Below are 25,539 nucleotides of genomic sequence, written 5' to 3' on the forward strand. Positions count from 1 at the left end.
TGTTTCTTTGCTTTTGTTATTAATTGCCTTATATAATTGGCTGTTCCCATGTTAGGGGCATAGATATTTACAACTGTTAGATCTTCTTGTTGGATAGACCCTTTAAGTAGGATATAGTGTCCTTCCTCATCTCTTATTATAGTCTTTGGTTTAAAATCTAATTTGTCTGATATAAGGATTGCCACCCCAGCTTTCTTTTGGTGTCCATTAGCATGGTAAATGGTTTTCCACCCCCTCACTTTCAATCTGGGGGTGGAGAAGACTTGCTTTTAAATAATGAATTTAAAGTGTTTCTGGTACATGCTTAATGTAAGTACCAAGAACCCTCAAAGTCCAGAGGTGGACAGATAATTTCTAGCCATGTACACTAGGCAAGAAGAATTTGGGATGGCAGTCTTTTTGAATCTGCACACTAACCAATTAAAACACCCACCAAGAAGTGAAATATTTACTTTGATATGGCTGAGGAGAGATGAGCTGGATGAGAAATTTTGTATTTAGCCTTGAGGGTAACGTGTAGTGGGGAATGTATATGAAGTAGTTACAGTGAGTGGGTATATTAGTCTGGCTCCAACTAGGAAAACAGAAACCATTCTTTTTTTTAAAGGGAGTAAATGTGGTGCCAAGACCTGTTCACACAGGTAATGGAAGAGCTGAGAAGTCAAACACAGACTGTAATGCAAGGGAGACTGCTGCTCCCATTAGGAGAGAGGGATGGAGGAAACATGTGGGGTAACAGAGAAGAGGGGCCTAGGTCACCCAGCAAAATCTGTAACCTCACAGGCCCTATTTAGAAGGAACTGGATCCAAAGAGGAGATGAATCTCCTGCTGGAGATCCTACCTGAGGCAAATACCCCAGCTTCTTCCTCTCCCTTCCCAATCTTGCTCCAGTACTCCCTCTCCCAGTGGCCCAACCTAGCCAGCACCCAGCTCATACCCTGCTGTGGTCTGCCACTTGTACTATGGAGCAGAGTGGGGGGGAACATTGGGAAATCAAGGAATGGAACTCAAAGTAAACAGGCCCAGGAATGGCACAGTAGGGGAATGCAAGGAGTACCCCTGAGTCTCTGCCAATAGAGATGAGGCCCCCTGGTGGGTCTAAAAGGGTGAAGGGTGAGGGCCAAGATGGATCATCAGGCTTGGATGCTGCTTGTGTGGATTGGGCTAAAGGGGAGATGAACTGAAAAAAGGGGGTTTTCAGTAATTATTTAAATGAAACAGCAACTGAGAAAGCAAATGACCCCTCTGAGAGAATGGGTGTCACCGTGGGAGAGCATGGAAGCAGAGCCAGAAGCCTGATGTCTTCTCAAAGAAACCAGATCATGAAACAGTGGCCCAAACATCACAGTCATCACACACTTCCCTATTCTCCCTACCTTCATGTAGACTGACTTCATTTCTGTATAAAAATATAAAAGCATCTGCTAATATATTAAATCACATATTTAAGGAGTCAAGTGAGGTAAAGTTTCCATGTCAGAGTTTCCCGCTGGATCAAACCAATGGCTACATTTCCCACTTACAGTATAATCTCAGATCTCCAACATTGCTTTTCTAGCATGGCAAGAGAGCACAAGTTTTTCCACACAGTTGGAATATCAAGCACAGTCCAAAAGGCCAAATTGTATTGTCTAATTCTTGCTATATTTCATAAAAATGGATACCATTAATACCATGGTGGGAACGGAGCAGGGCAACAGAAGATGATGCAATGTCTATAAGATAACCCAAGGGAATACAAAAGAGTTCACATATCAGTGTTTGAACCCCAACAACCCACCAGCTGCGTGCCTTCTCATCCTGTCCTTGCCTAATCACTCAGGACCTGCCTTTATTTCTTATCACTCTGGTGACTTGAGCCTCATTCCAAAGATCAGTCTGTTTCAACAGATTCTTTCAAATGACTACTCTTACTATAACATCTTCAGAGAATATTAATGCTGCTTCAAAACAATAACATTGCTTTTGGGGATGACTGTAACTACCTAATAATAGATCAGTCATATGACTGACTACACACCCCAACTCCCTGCTCATGTCAGTAAAACAAAGAGAAATAAAGAAGGAGCCCTATTCAACGTGTACTTCACATGCTATAACTCATCTGAAATGAAACCCCTATTTATTCATCTCTTTTAATAGCTTGCATTTGTAAGTTGTCTGCTCTGTGGTTTATAAATTATTTTAAACTCTTACACTTCTGTTCCAAAATATAAATGTATGTGTTAATATGGTAGACGAGGACTCTGCTGCTGGTAATACGGGGGAAATTTAACTAGCTTATAAATGTTAAAATGTAAAGCAAAGGAAGTCCTGCTATTCATCTTCTCTGCAATATTCAGACATTCATGAAATTGAAAGTTAATGTACCAGGGACTTTCATTATCTGACCTATTCCATCCTATCTATTAGATTCTCAAAGCACTCGAGACAGAGGACCAATATGTCACCAACACAGGACTGGAAAGGTCACAAAAACGAAGCATCAATAAAGCACTACTTCTGAATTAAATTTCACAGCACTCAGCAGAAAATATGTTCCACAGACTAAGAGTATTTGTAAGAACGAAACTGATAGCTAGATACAACTTGAAGAAAACAGAAAAGTATTTCTTGATTTTAAAAGGCTATTAAAAAAATAAAAAGTAAAAGACCACTAAAACTACTTGTGTATGTATATATATGTGTGTGTGTGTGGTGTATACATACACATACAAAAAGGCACTATTTTATACAACCGATGTGGAAGAAAAAAAGAACTCTGCATTGGAACCACAATAAAGTTTATAATTGCCAAATTCACTAGCAAGCAATGCAGTCCTACTAAACTACTTCTCTTTCTTTCCTTAAGCATTTAGAATACTATGCAGGACTTGTAAAGCCCGTGTGGTTTTCAGTAATTTTCCATGAATCACAGTCTAATGTACATATTAGTGAGTTTATCATGATTTTTGCTATTTTTACTGTCTGAAATGTGTAATCTTAATCCACTTAATAAAAATTAATCCACCAAAATCCATGGCTTTTTTTAGCTCTCCAAATTTTTAATAATTCTGAATACTCAATGATTTAACAAGTATGTTCTTGAGATTTGCTGAAAATATAATCATAACTAGGTGCCGTGAAGATGAAGAGACAAGCATTAATGGGGTTTTCTTTAAATCAGCTGCAGATACAGGAAAATACATAAAAGGATAAAGAGCAACACAGCCTTGGCTGAGGGGCTGATGGCCATACAATTAAAGTTAAAGGAGCTCCCAAGAGCAGACAAGGGCCAAGTCTGTTGGAGAAGGATTGCCAACCAGTGGTTCCTAGGCATTAGGATTTCACTGTTTTTTCTTTTTTCTTTTTTTATGTTTCAAGTTTTTATTTAACCAGCATTATTTAACTAGATCCAAAGAGGTGATGTACCTCCTGCTGGAGATCCTACCTGAGGCAAATACCCCAGTTTCTTCCTCTCCCTTCCCAATCTTGCTCCAGTACTCCCTCTCCCAGTGGCCCAACCTAGCCAGCACCCAGTTCATACCCTCCTGCGGTCCACCACTTGTACTTAAATATATATATATATATATATATATTTATATTAATATATATTAATATATATATTATATATATAATTAAATATAATTAATATAATATATATAATTAAATATAATTTATTTAAATTCTAGTTAGTTAACACACAGTATAATATTAGTTTCAGGAGTAGAATTTAGTGATTCATCACTTACATACAACATCCAGTGCTCATCACATCACGTGCCCTCCTTAATGCCCATCGCCCATTTAAGGATTTCACTTTTAAAGGATATGGAGGACTGGCACTGAGTTGGTATTTTTTTTTAAAGGTAATGAAGTTTTTAAAGATCTATTTATTTGAGAGGGAGACTGTTCCTGCCTATGCACATGCACACAAGGTGGGGGGGCGGCGCAGAAGGAGAGGGAGAGAAGCAGACTCCCTGCTGAGTGTGGAGCCTAGGGTGGGGCTTGATCTCACCACCCTGAAACCATGACCTGAGCTGAAATCAAAAGTCCAAAGCTGAACCAACTGAGCCACCCAGGTGCCCCCTGAGTTAGTATTTTTTTTAATATTAAAAATGACAACCCAGCTATTTAAAACCATTAACACTTTCTTTTTAAAAAATTTTTTTAAAAGATTTTATTTATTCATTTGAGAGAGAGAGGGAGCGCACAAGCCAGGGGGAGGGGCAGAGGGAGAGGGAGAAGCAGATTCCTCACTGAGCAGGGAGCCCAAGGCGGGGCTGGATCCCAGGACCCCGGGATCTTGACCTGAGCTGAAGGCAGACACGTAAACGACTGAGTCACCCCATCAATACTTGATTTCTAAAAAGGACATTTTCACACAAAAATTCTAGAGAACGTTATCTGAGAATAAAAATGATCAAATAAATTGAAATTAGAGACTCACTACATTACTCCCATTTTTCCTTTTGGGGAAAAGTCTTTCACAGACTAGGATTTGGAAGATTTGGTTAATTCTAAGGGCTAAGGGTACACTGCAACATAAAAGGGATACAAGACAGTATTCCTGGCCACAGGAGCTTATAGCCCAGGTAAAGAAGCAACAGTTATTGATGTGATAAAGTCATTAGGTAGTGAAAAGTTTTCATTATGCAGCTGACTAAACACAAAAGAACGGTAATTCAAAGGACCAGGGAGTGGAGTGATTTTGGTCTGGGATGGGCTGTGACTTCGCTCCAGACCAAGAGGGAAGGGACACTGAAGCCTAAGGGAGTCTCTTAGCCGATGGCAGAATGGAAAGGTGAGAGATGAATGGGATTGGCGATCATGAGACGAGACAGATTGTGGGGACAGTTTTATGTTGTGGAATATTGGGGGAATTCTCCTAAATGCACTCTTCTCAGTAAAAGTCAATCAGAGTTAAGTACACATAAAAAGACAAGGAAATTCCCGTCTTTTTTATGGTTCCGTCAGTGGAGACAAATATCAGCTTAGATAATAATACAAGCAAAATTAAATATGAACACTCACTCCTATCCATAATATCTTAAAAGACAATTTGGTAAGCATTAAATTTTTAAAAAATTAATGCTTTTAAGAAAGGGAGAGAAATGTTATGATAAAATTAAATGCCAAGTTCCACAGGCATTTATCAGCAATTATAGCTTCTATTCTATGTTTTTACAGTCTTCTCTTCTTGACATGACTCTTTTCTTTCTCCTTGAGTTTTCTATCATATCACACAATTCAACTTAAAATATTCTGGTATTAGGACACTCATTAGACAATTAAGATTCCACTAAAAAAAGAAAAAAAAGATGGAGCAAATATAACTTCTTGAAAACAAATGTAGCATGAGATAATTTAGATTTTAGTAAAATAAGAAATTAAAATCATGGTTCTTTGATATAAAGGAAGAAGTATGTTCTACCAAAAGAAAGGAGTCTTGCTCCAACAGCCCAAACATCGCTGATTCCTTAAATGTCTTGGTCCATTAAATTAAAAAAAAATTTTTTGGCTGAAAATTTTCAGTGTGTGCATTCAATAATTGCTGTCAGAAGTGATTATCATTCCTGTCCAGATCACTCATATGCAGTCAGCTGCTTACAAACACTCTGAACCCTCCGCCAAGTTTCCCCTCAACCAGCTTTGGGAATGAAGACCTTAGAAAATATTTTAAAAATAACTCTCTTCTCGGTTTCCCTGAACACACGGCTGCCACGTTTCCTAAGCCTACAGGTCTGTTTTAAATTCAAATGGAATCTGAGCATCTTGACAGAAAGGACCCCAGAGAGGGCTTGTCCAATTGACAACAGAGAATCCAATAAGTCTTTTCATCTTAAGCTGTAAGATGTTATGTCAGAAGGAAAAGAAGAGAACAAGAGCAAAGCGAATGCTAATAGCCTGAGCAGGTTTGGGGTGAAAAGTCGCTTTTCTTGCTCCTCACCGTTCATGCGTGCCCAAATTTACCCACTAAAACTCTAAAATTAACGCGTGTGGTAGTTGCATCCATGGGGAGAGGATTTAAAGCTTGATGATCTGCCCTACCTTTTCCTCAGATTGGGAAGTCTGGATGTATTATTCCATATTAAATATTTTACTAAGATCAAAAGAGTTTGTGTTCAACCTCAACTTCTTTTGCGACTTACGGTTGTTTATTGAAAGATGATGAAGTTTAGTCAGACCTAGATATTTTAACCTTATCCTCCCACCAGAACAAAAAGGGAATTTACTACATTTCGGCAGAAACCCCTATTCTCCTTACATGCGCCACAGGGTCAAGCTTTTGTACTGGTAAGATGTGTATAACTTTGCAACAGGATAAGTCTCTGGTAGGTAGACTGTAGACTCCTCTGAGAAAAGTGCATTATGAAGGTTAGGACAGGTAAGAATAGGAGAAGAATATCCTGCCTAGCAAGAACCTACTGAACATGCTTCCTGTTACTATTCTCAGAGACTGCTCTGATGGTTTAATTAGATCTCCCTGACAAAATTCATTACAGAAAAGCCTGGCTTACTGAAAAAATAATAAACTCAGCTCATTCATAACCTATAAGTTACTTTGCTTTTAAGGAACTGGAATGTTGTTCCTTTCTTTCTTTTCACTTATCTAGAAGACTGGAATGAAGTGTAACCAGTAGTAAAAGGGCAACAAATGAAAGCAGGGGGTGAATAAGTCAACAGAACACACCTAGCTGCCCGTCTTTCTTAACATCCTCCTCCGCCTAATGAAACTGAAGTGTAAATGGAAAGAGCTGACTGGGGCTGAGTAGAATACAAAGAGACTCTACACACTTTTTTGTGTCCTTTATCTCCATCCCCCTTGCTAGTGTTGTCAATTCAGGCCCTGGGGGGGCTGTGGCTTTTTGTTTTGTTTCGTTTTACTCTCCTGTCTGAACAAATCACCTCTAAACCAACAGATCTTTTTTATTTCACTCTTGCAAGCCACCCACCTTCCAGAATCAACCTTCTCAGATGCAAATTTCATTTATGTCACGTTCAAACCTCTTCAGTGGTGTCCCAGTACCTGTGAAATGATGAACCCAACTATATCAGAGCAAGCAAGGCTCCCCGTCATCCGGCATCTGTGTAAATCACGAATCTTATTTGGCTTCATCTCTCTTTTCTGGCACAGCTCATCTCACTCAGAGTTCTAGCCTGCTCCAGAGAGAACTATATGGTCCTCAGAATGAGAAACTCCAGGGGCACCTGGCTGGCTCAGTCGTTAAGCGTCTGCCTTCGGCTCAGGTCATGATCTCAGGGTCCTGGGATCGAGCCCCGCATCGGGCTCCCTGCTCAGTGGGAAGCCTGCTTCTGCCTCTCCCACTCCCCCTGCTTGTGTTCCCCCTCTCGCTGTGTTCTCTGTCAAATTAAAAAAAAAAAAAAAAGAAACTCTAAGGTAGTTTCACGCCTCTGAACATTCATACGTAAGGTTGCCTTTACCTGAGGTGTTCCCATCTCTATCCCCATCCACCTGAAAACATTTGAAAATCACAGGAGTCTTGGTGGACCACTAGAAAATGTTGCCCTAATGGTCTTTATGTACACACACGTTACATGAACATACACATTCATGTATATATGTGTAGGTGTGCACCCATATACTTTGGAGGCAAATTGTCATTTACTGGATTTTACCAAAAATAAGCAAAAATTTCAGAAAAAAATGTTATGGGAGAATTTGCTTCTTTCCTTCTTATGTATAATTTTGAGGTCAGGTAAAGAAACTAAGACTATGCCATGCATTAAGTCCATTCCTTGAGAAGGAGATGACCACCGCTGGTCTTAGTAGCATAACAATCTGTCCAAAGCGTAGAACCTGAGAGCCACACATTTCTGCTTCCCTTCCCAGGCACACTCTCCAGACCACACACAGGAAACTGCTGCAGGCAGGGGCCCAGGGAATCAATCTACTATCTTCACCCCATTGGGGTTAAGTTTTACACTTAAGCCCAGTTTATTTGAACTCTGAAGATAATGAATCCCAGTAGTAAACCACTTTCTATTCGAAGCAGTACTTCCTTTTGGCCTAAACTCACCTCTTCTAAAGTTGTAAAGAAATTTGGTTCCCTTGTAATAATCGTCCAGGATTGGATCAACAAATTTGTGTTTGTGATATTCATATTCTTCACAGGTGTCAGACCTTGACCACAGCTGCTTCCATCTTCATGTTTAAAAAGGGCTAAAGAGGGGCGCCTGGGTGGCTCAGTCGTTAAGCGTCTGCCTTCGGCTCAGGTCATGATCCCCGGGTCCTGGGATCGAGCCCCACATCGGGCTCCCTGCTCGGTGGGAAGCCTGCTTCTCCCTCTCCCACTCCCCCTGCTTGTGTTCCCTCTCTTGCTGTGTGTCTCTCTCTGTCAAAAAAAAAAAAATCTTTAAAAAAGTGAATAAATAAAAAGGGCTAAAGACTCCATGGTTTCATCTCTGCTCCTCTGGTGTACCTGGCAGGCCCCTATTCTTTTGTGCATTCTTGCTATGGTTAGGATAGCTTTCTTTCTTCAGCTTCCATTGACCTTAAGGTCCAGTGACCAATGCACAAAATCTTCCAGGTGTGGCCAAACCCTGTTTTTTTGTTGGTGGTAGTTTTTTGTTTGTTTTTTGCAAGGACAGGGCTGTGGTTTGTTTTGTGTTATGGGCCTTTCGTTGATTAAAATAATTCCTTTGGCATTTTAGGAAAAGGATCTGCATGGTCCATTTCCAGAATGGATGAAATTTAATTCAGCTCAAGTCAAGAAATATTGATTGTGCAATGGCCATGAGCTCAAAGCTCTCATAACTATATTAAACAGTGGTTAAAATCCATCATTTTATTAGCTTAGTAGAGATTGGGGCATAGAGTGGAATATTAGTGCTGGGCAGGATTTAGGAAATCAGCAGTCCCAATAGTTTTAAAACTTTTTAGAGTCCAGGCAGCATTTTCTTCAAGTGAAATTTCATTACAGTGCTCAGCAAATGAAAGTTGGTCTAGTTGAAGCAGTTGTTCAGGAGACAAAAATGTTTCCCGTGAGCCTTCTCCACTGTATTTACACACACACAGTCACAGAACACAGAGCTTTAAATCCTTAGCTCAGGCCTCATCCTTTAGGCCTCATTGTTTATTATCCAGAAAGACAACTGAGGTGACAAATCCACGATTATAGGTAAGGTGGAAGAGCAAGATTGTCTGACTCCTGATTTAGTACCCATTCCCCTACATTTCTTGTATTTTCCTCTAGATGAAACTCACCTACAATTTTTCTGCCCCTGCCTTGTAATAGCATTCCTCTAGACCGACTCCCCCAGTCTGTCATTTCACTCTGCCTGCATTCCCTGTCCCTGCCCCCTCTCCACCCCTCCCCCCACTACAGCTTTATAAATAAATGTGTTTTTCACACTCCCCTGTATTTGTTTAACTTCCCAAGGCCTTAAGTTGGCAGAAGGCTGACCTCGGGCTTCTAAGTTATGCTTCCACTCAATCAGACAAATCAATGTCTATTTGCACTCCGGGCTAATTTGTCCGGAATGTATTCAGAACGCATTTACTTGTTCTAATTCCTTTAACCCACTTCATTTTCCTACATTCCTTCCCCTGATCAAGGAAGATGATCTGATTAGGGTTTCTGCTGAAAGCAGCCCTGTGGTCTCTAAAAGTCCCTTTGATACCCTTGTGGGTAGAGGATGATTGGCATTAATAATATCCCCCATTCAGCTCCTTTGTATACCACAAGCAGCAGCTGAGGCTGCTTCAAACTCCACTGCTGCATGTTTTGAAACCTGCCAAGAAACAGCAACATGCCAGCAGACCTGGCAGCAATGACAGCCTGGTCCTGATGGATGAGTGTGCACTGAACAGCTGAGAGAACCATAATAACACAACAGGGATAACCCCAGATTATCCGTCACGAGGCCGTAGCGCCCTCTTCCCACATGGCCTTAGTTATCGCCGTGATACAATACAAATGAATGGCTAGCAAAGAACGAACTTCGGTCGCTTTAATTTAGGAGTTGTCAACTTTTTTTATGCTGAAAGTAAATATAAGAGATAAAGAGAGAAGATATTAGATCAAAAATAGGAAAACGAATCCTTACCCCATCCTCGTGATACTTTGTTATTGAAGCTCATGACCTTCTTTGGAGTAAAAGTATGTGTGAGGAAGTTGAAGAACCATTAGTAGAATATTCTGTAGCAGTAGAAGCTCCCAAGATTGATGCTGCCCTTTAAAAAACCCTGCGGAGCTTGGCCAGACATTAGTTACACATCTTTTCCCTATGGCTCCGCGTTATCACAAATGATCATTCTGGTCATGCTAGCCATGGAGGATTACTTCGCCATACTCTAGCGGGAAGGTTGAATGAGTGGAGGGTGGAGAGACAGGGAAAAGAGACTAGAAATTGCTCTAATTTCCTAATCCGATGCCTTGTGACTATGAAACGCGATAGGAATCTATTCAGCGGAAGCAAGAACAACACTGTGGCCCACCACGGAGTCACTGGTGTTTCTAATATACACATTAACCATAGTAATACCACAACTATCAATGTGCACATTGAAGAGACTCATGGCATATTCTGTTCAAGTTCTATGTTCCCTGAACAAAAATGTTGCCATGGAAACCTCTACCATAAGGCAGGTGTAGTTGTGCAAAGGACTGTGGGCTATGAAATCAGGTTCCCATGGCAACATTTTTGTTCAAAGCCTGAAGAATCTGAAATACATGTGCCAATACATTTTATTACCCAGCAGGATACACAGGTGGGATTAATAAAGTTCAATATTTGCTCAACCAAAAGTTGTAATCATGGTAAAAATAAATGAATTAGAACCAGCTCCTATGGATGGTTTACATGAACAGTTCGGAGTTGTAACACTACTTCCACATGAATAAGTAAATGTATGTGAAGTATTAATAGGTAACTTTCTTTCATTAAATCCATAAGGCTGGGAAATCTTCACTAAAGTGATGGGATTTAAAAATTTGAAATATACCTTCAACTCACAATTCACTGATGAGATTAAATCGCTCAAGCTTACCAAAGGAAATTAAGATCATACTACCCACCTGTAATAGAACCAATTATTATGGTGTCCAAACAGCTAAAGGAAAGAAACATCAGGTTGATTCATCTGTATTATGTGAGCTCATGCTAATAAAATGTGTCAGTTGGGATATTTATGATAATTGCCATTTCTGGAGCCTCAAAACATTCATATAAATATGCCAAGAACCAAATTAAGAAAAGCTTTTTCCTTTATTTTTTACAAATAATACAGAAAGTAATAATCATTCATTATATTTCAGAAAATATGTAAATAAGATACACTATGAAAGGCAAAGAAATGATCACATGGAGATGCTTGAGTTCTTAAAAGAAGAACTTATTCTTCATTATCATTTCACATTGTCTAGCCCGTAAAACTTCAAAATCAAGTTGATAAACACCGCAGTGCACACTCTAGGAGGTTAGAAACTGTATTTGGTTTTGCTCAACATCGCTCTGCACAGTGCCTGGAACATATTAAACATCCAATAGCTACGTGTTGAATGAATGAATGAAACACATTCTGAATTCAGGTAACAAAGCATCGTAAGTTGTCAATGGAGTCTTTCACAAAAACCCTATTAATAAAAATCAGGTGATTCAAATGAAATTTTTCCATCAGTTCACATTTTAAATTTAGAAATGCATTAGCATCCTTTTTGAGTGCTTTGTAATTAGTATTGGCTCCCAAACCTTTACCAATGTTTCCACCTCTTTTTTCCCCCTAACCATTTTATCAAGTGGTTGGTGATCTATAATCAAACATATAAATGCATCAGGAGGCTAAGCACATAAGGGAACCGTGGGGACCTTTTTACAAAATAAGGCATTCATTCTTTAAAATGCAATGAACCAATTCCTAGTTTACCTGTTTTGCAAGTTCTTTTTTCCTATATTAGGTCCTGTTGTTTAGAGTGACACATCTGTTAACACTTGTATAGTAAACTCTGGTCTTCTAAACAAATTTTTAAGCCAAATTTCATCGAATTTCCCATTGTTCCCTAAAGATGCTGAGAATTTAAAGTCTTAGAATGCAGCCACAGTTAGGGCGCCTGGGTGGCTCAGTTGGTTAAGTGACTGCCTTCGGCTCAGGTCATGATCCCAGGGTCCTGGGATCGAGTCCCACATCGGGCTCCCAGCTCAGCAGGAAGCCTGCTTCTCCCTCTCCCACTCCCCCTGCTTGTGTTCCTGCTCTCGCTGTCTCTGTCTCTGTCAACTAAATAAATAAAATCTTTAAAAAAAAAAAAAAAAGAATGCAGCCACAGTTAGCAAACTTATTTCCAAAATTTCATGTATTGGAAATATGTTCTTAAGAGAGATCAGTGTGGCGTGCCTGGGTGGCTCAGTGGTCCTGAGGTCGAGCCCCGCATCGGGCTCCCTGCTCAGCGGGAAGCCTGCTTCTCCCTCTCCCACACCCCCTGCTTGTGTTCCCTCTCTGTCTCTCTCTCTCTGTCAAATAAATAAATAAAATCTTAAAAAAAGAGAGAGAGAGAGAGATCAGTGTATCATAACTTTTCAAAGCATAGGTCAACGCAACATAAAAACACAGACTTTAAAAACTAGAAGACCTCTCTGAGACATCCCAGAACTTCAAGTTGCTAATGTGTCAAAGATGGCCAGGCTCAGAGCAATGTGGGAATCCATCAGCTGTGACCAGGGGCTACATACAGCCTTGTCCAAGAGTCCCTGCTCAGCTGAGAGGCCTTGGGTGAGTCACAGCCCTCCTTAAGCCTAAACGGTTATAATTTAAAATGGAAACGAAGCAACTCCCAATGTAGAAGGGGTTTGTGAGTGTCAAATGAACTGATGTGTGTTAAAGCACATCAGGGGATTCTTTTTTTTCTACCTCTAAATACATGGTGTTACTGTTATTATTATTTTATTCAATGCCCCTAAGTATTAAATAAGCTAAGAAAACAGTATCACCTGTCATGTTCACTTAATGTTGTTGGTACCAGTTGGATTGATTACATAAATAGTTGGCCTCTGCTGTGTACATTGGGTTTTCTGTGTAAGAGCTTCATATATAGGAGTTTACTTAGTTTCAGGTTTGTGCATGCAAGTATAAGTATCAGAAAATGTGGTTTTGAGTCAATACCGAAAACTCAATTTTTTTTTAACTTCAAAACGTGCATTTCTATTACTTCATTCTGAAAAATTTCTAGATGTTGCTCCAGGCCCCAAGGATACGGAGATGTGAAACATCTGGAGAGGACTTCCTCTAGAGGCATGTATTGTCTGGAGGTGGAGGAGGGAAGTCTGTCACATCTTTAAACACATCCACATAAAATACGATGTGTGTGAAAAAGTAGGAGTCTGGAAGAGCGAGAGACTAAACTCTATCAATTTGGGGGCAACTAAATGAACAAAATGCATTACCTTTTTTTAGCTTATGAAGAAGTATACTGCACGGTAACTTCCCCAATTATCATGTTTTACTAGAAAACTAAAGTGAGAATTGCAATCTGTCTGCTGTAGAACATACTGGAGCATGATCTCAAACTGATTACAGACTTGTCGAATTGTATCAGCATCAATTTATAAGGCAGAGGCCTGCAGCACGTCGGTGTGATGCCATCTCCTAAGCATGGCACTAGGCCTCTTTTATTTGATCCCTGCGACAATCCTGTGCGAGCTTTTGTGTGTCGCCTTGATGACAGTCAGGTCGCTGTTTGAACCCTAAGGAGGCTTCTGCCGAAGCATCTGGGTGGGTTGGGAGCGGCACTTGCAGGAGCTGGGAGTCCTGACTAAGCTGAAAAGCAGTCAGGGGTATACAAATCAGCTAATGACTGCTTAGATCACAAAATGCTCTTCCTAACCTTGCAGACATCTACTGAAACGAAAAGATTTTATAAGATGGTGGGTTAATTTCTGTGTTACAAGAAAAATTATAGGAAATTAACATTTTAGATCACAGTGAAAAAAGCTTTCCAGAGTGGTATGGTTTGCTTAAGTCATACTGTTTTGCATCTGCTGCTTAAGAGAAATTTGGTTCATTCATTCCTTAACACCTATTGACTGAGTTCCTACTACGTGCCAGGCGCTGTAGTTAGCCACACGACATGGCATTAGATGATAATTTAAACTTAAAAAACTTAGTACATTAAGGAAAAGGAATATCTTAACACCAAAATGAGGTGCTTTTTTATTTAACAATGATCTCTAGCTGTTTCCTAAATAAATTAGCTCAGTGATGCACAGCTTCACCAGATTTTAGTCTGACAAAAATAGTAATCGAGGGAGGTGGCCACGAAACAGTGCTGTTATGAAGCATTGCAGTTTCAGCCGAGTCATTCAAGAAACATTTCTTTCCTCTGACCTTTGCACCTGCTAAGTGATAGAACTCCTCCGCACAGTGCACAGGTCAGACCTCTCCGACGCTGCACAAATATCATTCAAGAGAAAACACTCTATTGCCCAACTTGATTACATGGAAATTGGTTTTGTACAATAGAAGCCTTTTTGTTCCGACTACTATGGCCTCCTACAGTGTAAGTTTCTTTACAGAGTTAATAGGCTAGGGATGGATTTTGAATTTCACAGGCATACACAAAAGCCTCATTACCATTTACATTCGTGCATGGCTAACAAAGATGAGCAGGGGCTACCTCAAATCATTAAAGCTGAAAAATGAAAGTGAACAGAGGTGAGGAAAACCTGTTTTCTTAAAGCCCATTTCGTATGGCTTAATGTTAATTGTAACAGGATATTCCAACCTATAAGGAATAACTGTGCTTTGTTTTTTAGATATTAAAAAAAAGGAGACAGGATCCTTGTTTAATTTTTTTTTTTAAAGATTTTATTTATTTATTTGAGAGAGAGAATGAGAAAGAGAGAGCACATGAGAGGGGGGAGGCTCAGAGGGAGAAGCAGACCCCCGCCGAGCAGGGAGCCCGATGCGGGACTCGATCCCGGGACTCCAGGATCGTGACCTGAGCCGAAGGCAGTCGCTCAACCGACTGAGCCACCCAGGCGCCCCCCTTGTTTAATTTTAAAGTTCTTTCTAACATGTAAGTGCTGGGATTCTAGTTTGTCAAACATCCATTTCTAAAAAAACAAGCCTGAACTTAATTCTAATTTGAAATGAGAACTTTTTAGGCAAGAGAATAAGAAATGATAGAGATAAAGGAAGGGATCTAGAAACTCTACATGTGTACTTAATTTCTGCAACAGAAAGCACTGAAGAGATTCTTACCCACCCTCAGTGGGTCCAGAGGCCACCGTAATGTTCCACACCCCACTTCCCACAGATACAGAGATGCTGCTGATTCCCCAGGCCTCTTCTGTCCGCCCCATGCAAGCCCCATGGTCCTGGTCCCCTCCGCTTTCCTGTTACTCCTCCTCAACGCTGTGTCAGTGTGCATCTGCTTCGGAATATATGGCAGTAAGCAGGCAGGAGGCAGTCTCCGCCATGACCACGGGAATCATGATTAGGGACATACCACCTGACATCCTACCCCTCTTTAGCTCCCTCTGTGGCTCAGGCCCTCCCCACCCCCACACTGCCCTCAAGTCCAGTAATTTATATTCCAATCTCCTTAAACTCCAATCCCTGCCTCAGCCCGCAGCCTTGGGCCCAGCAAGTACAGATCCAAGAAGCCCCTCCTCAAGGTCCAGGCACCAGCTGGTCTTGCGTTCCAGCTCCCGAGGCTGGGAAGAGTGGGCCTGGGATTCACAAATATAAATCGTCCTTCTTTACTATTAGGAGGCTTCTTTTTTTCTTTTTTTTAAAGATTTTATTTATTTATTTTAGAGAGAGAGAGAGAGCACGAGTGTGGGGGAGTGGCAGAGGGAGAGGGAGAAGCAGGCTCCCCGCTGAGCAGGGAGCCCGATGCAGGGCTCGATCCCAGGACCCCTGAGATCAGGACATGAACCAAAGGCAGACGCTTAACCAAAGGAGCCACCCAGGTGCCCCTATTAGGAGGCTTCTTTACATACAAAGTGGTTATCCTTTGTTAAAATTCACTTGAAATTTGTAAACTCTCTTTTGCCCTATTCCTACAGTTTTGCCTGAATCGCTTGTCGTGAGTAGCAAGAATGTATTGAGAAGCCAGATGAAAGTAGGGGAAATCTGACATTCAAATGTATTAAGACATCAAATGGATGATGTAGGATGGAAGGGTCACAAGGGATAACTAACTTGCTGGTGTCACAGTCCTCAATCCAGATACTGGATTATAACCACGTTCCTAACTCTGTCACTGATGGGACATCCTGCTCCCTCTGTCTAGGCAACTGGTGATCTGTCCTGAATACTGAATGGGCACACGTTTATCACAAAATTCACCCACTATTTTTCATTTTCCCAGATTCTAGAAGGAATTATGGATGGTTGGAGGAATGATATATGTAGGCAATTGCCAGATCAAGCCCATTGGCATTTACACCGGTTGTCTTATGCAACACTTCCTGAGAGATGTGTACAGGAGCCTTCCAGCCCAGTACACTAAAGTTGTGTTTTTATTATGGAAGTATAATTAACATACAATAACTGCACATATTTAAAGTATACAATTTGCTAAGTTTTGACTATATGTATGAGACTGTTAAACCATCACCCCAATCAAGACAGTGAACGTATGCATCAACCCCAAAATATTTTCTTCATGCTCCTTTGTCCAGCACACTAAAATATCAAGCATTATTTTAATGAAAAAAAAAAAACAAAAACCAAACCCTATCAATTTCATTCTCCAAAATGGACCGCAGAATCGGTTCAATTCCATATAACATCACCTTTCATTGGAAGATCTCTAGAACTCAAGTTCTTATCTATTCAATGCTCAAAATGATTTGGCTTATTTCACTGAAGAGATGTGCATGCATGAATGTGCATATGCACATGTGTGTATCCACATACATATGCACACACCTTCACAATATTATTACCTTCATGTGATATGCACTAGAAGTAGAGTTTCTTCCAAAAAATAAGCTGCATTTTTTTACAGAAAATTTTGGAAAGATTTCTGCTTCCTGAAATGTCTTTTCTTTTCACCATATGGAACCAACCTTTCTGGCACATCCTAGTTACAGGCTTAGGAACTGGATTATTGGAGCTTCACCCAGCCAGTCAGGTTATTATGCAAAATAGTCAACTTCATGGGACTGGCAGGACACAAACCGGGGCCAAACAATTAGCTCCTGTCACTCTTGCTGTGTGAAAATTGAATGATAACACTCATGACAGGGGTGTCGGGCTCTGTGAGCTGGTACACAGATTCATCGTCCACGCAGTTCTGGGCACCACACAGAAAACCAGCCTCCCACAGAGGTTATAATGATTCTCTCCAAGCCCTTCACAAACAGTTGTTTTCTGGGTAGCATCTTTCTATAAACCCTATAACTATGGTTTAGTAAAGAGAAATTTCTGTCTTGCCATATTTCCAAGAGCGACTTTGTTTTCCCTGCACAACAGGTCACATGATCTTAGCTGGTACAACAGACTATTTAATGAGAAAGAAGCCATGGTGGTGCATGTCAGAGGCCACTAACTTTATGAAAAAACCTCTTCCCTTGCCACACGACAAGAGAAGAGGCATCAATCAATCAATCCATCAATCCTTGCTGAGATCAGAAATAGCCACTTTCTTTCAATACTACATAAACAGTTTGCTTGAGCCTGAAGTGAAATATTTTCTCTTACTGCTATATGTGTTAGCCTCACACAATACTGGACCATTCACTTGTTCCATAAATATGTATTGGATTTCTACTGTGTTCAAGGCACTGTGGGGCATATAAATATGAATAGGACATAATGCGGCTCTTGGGGCATTTCCATCATGGCAGGAAGGTATATGGAACTCAAGAGAACATTTAACTATGATGATGATGAAAGAAGTGAAGTCTGGCAGGAAGTCTGGAGCAAAGCCTTTCAGATCCAAGGAAATTAGGGATGAACTTGGCAAGGTTTCCATTTTAATTAAGCACTTTCTCTTTGTCACTTGGTCATTCTTTATTAGGCCTGTTAGGTATCTTTGCATGTTTTTGTCTCCATGTCTCTTTCCTGAACTAGACGAGAGGGGCTCAAATTATCTTTTAGATCTTGGTATCAGAATGCAGTAGGCTCTCTTGCTGAATGAGTCAACAGGATAGAGTAGAAACGATATCATCTTTGGGGCATGACTTTCAGGCCAGGCTGGTCACAGAAGATTGCCTTGTAGGAACTCTCCTTTCCTGAAGGGAAACTTTAATTTACTACTTTCACAATTTACTCCCTATAGGAAAAAATATTTTTTTCTGTTTATGAAATCAATGTAGTTTCATTGTATAGAATTTCACCAAGACACAGAAAATCACAGAAAATAAATGTCTTTAGTAATACTATGCTCAAAGATAACCATCATTAAGATTCTGGCCCATTTCTTGCCTTTTATATGTGATAATATTCCCTAAGTACTTTGTATATATTTAATATTTTATATTTGGTATATATTATGTACACATTTAATATTTTAAGACCACATATATGTATATATGTATAATTAATCAATACTTTGACCCAGTTACTTATGTCTCTTTGTAATGTATTTTTATTAGCACAGTCCATAAACAAGAGGACCAGACTAAGCTTGAGTTCCAAAAGGAGCCTGGGTACTTTTAATCCACTGTGGAAGTTTGCCTATTTTTAATCATCTCTTTCAGAATAGAATCAAGGCCAGATTAAATACGCTACTACCAGTTTTATTTTGGGGATAAACGGTGCATTACTGACCCAAGATATTCAGTCCCCACCCGACCTTTGGGAGAGGCTCTATTCCACCAAGATGGTAGTACTACCCTCTGGGACGTTTTCAATAAAGACCAAGCCCCTGATCCCTAACACATAGAAACCACTCAGGAGAAATAAGGTAGCTTAGGAGGGCTCCAAAGTACTTTGCTAAAAGACAGTGTTATTAAAAAAATATATATTAGCACATGTCATTCCCTTCTGTCCCCAAACCCTCCCGTGGTTTCCATGCCTCCACCTCTTTCTAGAACAATTTCCTTGCTGTGCCTCCCTCAGGCATCACCTCTTTCGCAAAGCCCTTCCTCATCATGATTGCTACCTAAGTTAGAGGTGAACACCCCGCCCCCCTCCAGGGCCCTTACTATTTCTATATGTGCTTTTCACTGCCATGGCATGGACAGCTGGACACACTGATTTATGTCTTCCTCCGACTCTTCAACACTCATGTCTTGGAAGGACGACATTATCACGTTTATTTTTATATTCCCATTGTCCAGCACAGCACCTGGCACATGGTAGGTGTGATTCAAGTCTGTTGAGTGAGTAGCTGACCGCATGAGGTCCTAAAAGGTAGAAGAGAGTTGGAGAGGCAGAAGTGGACATGAGGAGCCCACTGCATGTGCAGTTTTGCTGAGCCCTAACAATGGTCACTTAAACAGCCCCAGGCGTGAGGACTTGCCTTAATACCTCACTGTGGGATCTACACAAAAGCAACGATTTTCTTAATGTTCTTCTAAATCTGGGTAATGGCCAGAGCTGGCCTACTGGATAGGCAGCCCCAATCACCCCTTTCATGCAAAGGCTGACACCTGCTTTCAGAACCTCTCCTCAGAGTTCATACCTCTTCTCACAGCGGGTCCTTCACTCAGACCTTCGTCATTTCCCCCTGAATTCTCAGAATTTGGGGAAAATGTTAAAAGACCTCCTTTCTCGCCAGTGACATCTCCCTCTGGCCTATTCATTGCTAAACATGGATATTTGCAGAGCAAGTTTCACCAGAAGAAAGAAGCCAAAGAAAATTTGCATGGCAAAGGTACACATATCATTTTAGGCATGCAAATTATTGTTTTTAGAAGAATAAAAGGCTGTAAATATTTTGAGAAGTGGGCCCCTGGTGCCTCTTAAGTATTCTAAACTACACTGTGTGCTTCATAATTATGTAATATATAGAATACCAGCTGCTTTGAATGGTACTCTGGAGGTTTGGATGATATCTGAAAGCTCTCCTCCCCCAGTGAGAGCCATAATCAAGCAAGCAATACCATAAAGCCAGATCCAATTGACATTGAGTTGCTGGATTTTAACACACTTTAAAACAGATGTTTAGTCTGTGTGGTGTGGTTTCAGAGAAACATATTTTTGCCTAAAAAAAGTCAAGTCCTACGAAGTTATATACCTGGAAAGTATTAATATTTATCATCTCATTAACATCTGTCTAAAGGGATACATAGGCTACAATTGGATATATGTGCATATACTTACATATTACATATTTAAATATTTATGTCTTTGCATTCAAATACACACACACATTTAGCTAAAAGACAAAACCCTAGATGCTCCTTTTCATCCATGACAAAGAGCAGAGATACATTTGAGCTTCTGGAGAAAAAAAATAAAGCATACTCATGCTTTCAATTGGGCCCCCTGCCTGATACAATTGTAGGCATTTTTTTGAAGCTTCATAAAAGAATAGGTTAATTATTTATGGTCTTAAAAATCCCCTTCCAAGCTGCATATATCCTGAAAAATAGGACCTGTGTAAGAACTTTGACTGTAAGGAGAGAAATAACAGGGCAAAGAATACAGACAGAAAAATGGTGGGGCAAAGACACTTCTCCTTCTAGGATTTCACACATGGACAACCCCGGCAACAAAATGGTAATTGAACAAAATGCTTTAGGAAAAAAAAAAAAAGAGAGATAATAAATTAAAAGTCCCATAGCCTTTACAATGAAAACTTAGGCCTGGCTGTACAACCAAAAACTTCCCCTTGGAAATGACTGGTACTGAGTTCAAAGAGTAACTTCTGCAGTTTGTTTTAGGAAAATGAAAAGTAGGCCCATTCCCAAAGGCTAGAGCAGAAGAACTACTGGTTTTTTAAAGAAGAGAGTTTTATTTGCAAAACTCAATGGAGCAAGTTGCTCAGAGGTTAATTTGGTTAAAGCATCTCACAATACAGGCCTTGAAATCAGCCTGTTACATCCCAGCTCCATAACTTCTGGTGTGACCCTTAGGCAGGTGACCTGACCTTGCTGAGCCTCAGTTTTCTCCCCTGTCAAAGGGTGACAATACTTATCCAGAAGACATATATTCTAATCTAGATCTTGCATCTTCGGGGGAAAAAACACACAGGCAAGTCCATAGACAAGGATTACTACAATTTCCCAAATTGTAGTCACAAAATACTTTCAGTAATTGACCAGTCTCTATGCCTGGACTGTACACTATTTATAATTTCAATTCTACTTGAATTTGAGCAGAATAATGTACTTAGGGGAAGACAAAGACTGATAAGTGAACGGTTTGCCTAAAGTTAAAGAAATTACCCTGAACAGAAACACTTTATACGCATCTGTTCATGTTTATGACCTTGACCTTCCCATCTACTTGTGCCTCATATAAAGTCCATGCTTTAACACTTTAACTCAGAAAAATTTGACTATTTCCAAATATATTACAAAGAACAGATAAGGTGTGCCTACCTACTGATTGAATGGTGTGATTCTCAAAGTTCTAATAATTACTAACCTTCAATGGTGCTAATACAGTGATAATGCAGACTTATCTATGTTCTACTGTCGCCGCCAATTACCAGTGGGGCGAAGACAATCATATTCATAGGTAATGAGAAGTCAATATTGACAGCGAAATAATAAATTTTTGACTAGAAATGTCTTATAGTTTAATTTTCCAGCGTTCTTTTAGCTATCATACATATCTAAGACATAGATTATCACAGCTACATTAAAGCAGAGCCCTACATTTCCTCCTATTTAAAAATCATCAACTCACAACCTTGTTTCTAATCCAGCAAATATTTATCCAGTGCTTGTGATAAGCCATCCTCTCTTTTCTTCTTCACAGAGAACTTTCATGAGCTCATGATCTCTACCAGAGAAGACAGCTTTATGAGCCATATCTCACCCATGGACATGTTTAGTCTGGGTTAGACAGGGTTTTTAAAAATCTGAGCCAACATTTTAAAATGTGCAAATTTCCCATCAAAAAAGAAGAAAAAAAGCTAGATTGTCTGTTTCTTTTGGAAAATCCACACTGCTGACAACACTGGACTCACATTCCCATATGGCAATGAGTGAAGACTGCTGAAATAGGTCATGGATGCTTCCACGCACCGTATTCTTCTCTGCACACACACTCATATATTCCTGCGCACCCTCTTTTCAAAGACTGACACTCCAAGACTGGAAGTTTCCCAGGATCTCCACCCTATCCCACAGAACCACTGTAGCCTTCTCCCCCAACACCCCTTCCTTACTTGCCACAGCATTTCTGCCTCAGTCACAGAACAGAAGAATTTGCTCTCAAGGTAAATTGAATCCTAGCTGCCCAATCCTATGTCCAGCCCAATTGGTCCTTCTCCTCCACCTCCGCCCCTCTGAAATATCTGCATCAATTTCCAACCCCACTTTCCGGACTCACTCTCCACCCTGGGCTTCACGGCCTCCTCTCCCTTGGGTCTCTTCTCATCACCCTTCTGACCTCTGTGTTCTCTTCAGGCACCGCTATTGGTTGCTCGACTCCACACCCTCCACGGAATGACATCCTGTATCCTTTCTCCAGTTCCAACCACTACATCAGCCTAAACAACTTCTAGATCTCTATCTCCAGCTACGGTTTTCATTTTGGAAAGGGTATCTGTTTGTTGCATGTCCCCAAACAGATGGTACCTGGAACTCAAGATGTCAAAAGGTAATCTCATTAGCAACCCAACCCCTACACATTATATTGGAGTTTTCTGGATCTTCATTATCACTACACAATCCTTCCAGTTATTCATTTCTCAGTATCTAAAGGTCTCTGTTGATCTTTTTGTCTTGTGACAACTCCTTCCTCCAACTCCAGCAGATCCAGTCAATTCTAGCATCCGAATGACCCTGTCTCCCTCTCCTGCCACTCTCTAGGCCATTAGCAGAGACGAGGCTTCACAGCCCCTTCTGGATACTCCAGTGCGGTGGCTTCTTTCTGACTGTGCCCCAGACGCCGCTCCCCTCCACTCCATTCTATCCTGCATGTCAACAGCAGACAAATATTCCTAATGCACTCTTCCTCTTCTATTCTGCTCCACACTGCCCAATGAAAAGTTCCAAATTCCTTAGCCTGAGGTTAACATAATGCTATGGCCTCAACCTACCTTTTGCCTCCTCTTTTCCTATATTCTTTCATGCCACAAGGAAACCAAACCTTAGGCTTTTCTTGTTTTCTGAGTTTTCCTGCACTCTTCTTTAGTTTGTATTATGTCCTTTAGTAAGAATGGATTTTTCTCTGTTAGCAGATGGTTACCTGTGGCCAATCCTCCAAGTTTCAATTAAGATAGTATCTTCCAGAAAGCTCTGGTACACCCAAATACAAATAATCTCCCCTATTATTACTCTACTACTATATAACATTTATTAAGTTCTTACTATATATGCCAGACATTGTACTTCTAACAATCCCATAAGGTAATATTATTATCCCAGTGTTAGAGATGACAAAACAGGTTTAGAGAAGTTACATAACTTGCCCAAGATTGTACAGCAAGCAACATAACACCTTATTATTTCCTCTTTTATAGCATTTAACATGTTTGACTTGGTACTTTGTATATTCAATTATCTCCTCTACCAGGAGGCTCCTGGGTGGCTCAGTCGGTTAAGTGGCTGACTCTTGATTTTGGCTCAGGTCATGATCTCAGGGTTGTGAGATTGAGCCCCATGCAGCATGGAGCCTGCTTAAGATTCTCTTTCCCTCTCCCTCAGCCCCATATCTCCTGCCTCCTCCCCCGACTCACATGCTGTCTAAATAAATAAAAGAATAATAAAAACAAAAATAAAGATAAAAATCTCCTCTACCAGACAGATACAAGTTCTGAGGTCAAGAAAAGTATCTGATGCAGAGAAAGGGGAACGCTTCTACACTGTTGGTGGGAATGCAAGCTGGTGCAGCCACTCTGGAAAACAGTATGGAGGTTCCTCAAAGAGTTGAAAATAGAGCTACCCTATGACCCAGCAATTGCAGTACTGGGTATTTACCCCAAAGATAGAAATGTAGTGATCTGAATGGGCACATGTACCCCAATGTTTATTGCAGCAATGTCTACAATAGCCAAAGTATGGAAAGGGCCTAGATGTCCATCAACAGATGAATGGATAAAGAAGATGTGGTATATATATACAATGGAATATTATGCAGCCATCAAAAATTGAAATCTTGCCATTTGCAATGACATGGATGGATCTAGAGGGTATTATGCTAAGCGAAATAAGTCAATCAGAGAAAGACAAGTATCATATGATCGATCTCACTGATATGAGGAATTTGAGAAACAAGTGTACCCCTGAAGCAAATAATATATTATATATTAATTAAAAAAAAGTATCCAATATGAATGCATTGTATTATATCCACAACGCCTGGCAGGTGGTATGTACGACCAATAATATCTACTGAATTAATGTATGATATTAACTAACTTCTCTATGCTACAGTTTTCTTTTCTGTAAAATGGGGATAATACAAGTACCTTCCCTGGGCCTTTGTTGTGAGGACTAAATGCGTAAATCAAGTACAGTTCCTAGAACGGTGCCTGGCACACAGTATGCCCTCCCCACATGTTGGTTATGTTATAGCTGGCGTGCTGATGGTTGCCTGTTTGTGTCTGCTAAATGGCTGTGATGAAGGTGCTAACCCTAAAAGCTTTTCTCCCATCTTTATTTACTGCCTCAATTTCTTCTGCAGGTCACTCAGAATCATAATATTCCCCAGGAAGTAGTCAGAGCCACCTCCATCTCACTGTCATGCTGCCCCCATGGAGGGGGGCAAGCCAGCACCACACCTCAGATGCTTCCAGGTCATAGGTCCCTGAGGGTCAGGTAGGACTAGGACACTTTCGCCCACCTTTCTGGAAGACACAGAATATCACTTTAATAGGACCAGATGCATGTTATCCTCAGAAGGAATGATAAATATGTTGACACAAGTATCTGTGAAATTCATAGGAATCTATCGATACAATACAAATTTATTATATAATTATGTAATTATAAGTAATAAATAGAAATTAATTACATTAAAATTATTATCCTGGTCAAAACTTTCTAGAAAAAATAGGTATCATAAGACTTCTCTTTTAAAAAAAACATTAATATACTCAGGCACAAAAAATGGTTACATACATAAATATATTAGTTTCAACTTTCCATTTAATCATTCAATGGACATTTGCCAAGTAAATGCTAGAGGTAGCCACTGCTAGGGACCTGGAATACACAGATGAATAATTAAAAGTCTGTATACTCAAAAAATAGAACCAGTGTTTCTCAGTAGGGGGTGATTTCACCCTTAGAGGACATTTGGCAATGTCTGGAGACATTTCTAGCTGTCATGGCTGGATGGGGAAAGGGGGTGGGTCCTATTGGCATCTAGTTTAGTGAAGGCCAGAGATGCTGTGAAACATCCTACAATGCACAGGACAGCCCTCCACACCAAAGAATGAGCTAGCCTCAAATGTCAATGGTGCAAGGTTGAGAAATCCTGATATAGACTTAGAGTTAAAAACATACTTCCAATAACCTGAATCCAA

Source organism: Neomonachus schauinslandi, chromosome 8 (assembly GCF_002201575.2).
Source record: "Neomonachus schauinslandi chromosome 8, ASM220157v2, whole genome shotgun sequence".
In the NCBI taxonomy this organism is placed as follows: Eukaryota; Metazoa; Chordata; class Mammalia; order Carnivora; family Phocidae; genus Neomonachus; species Neomonachus schauinslandi.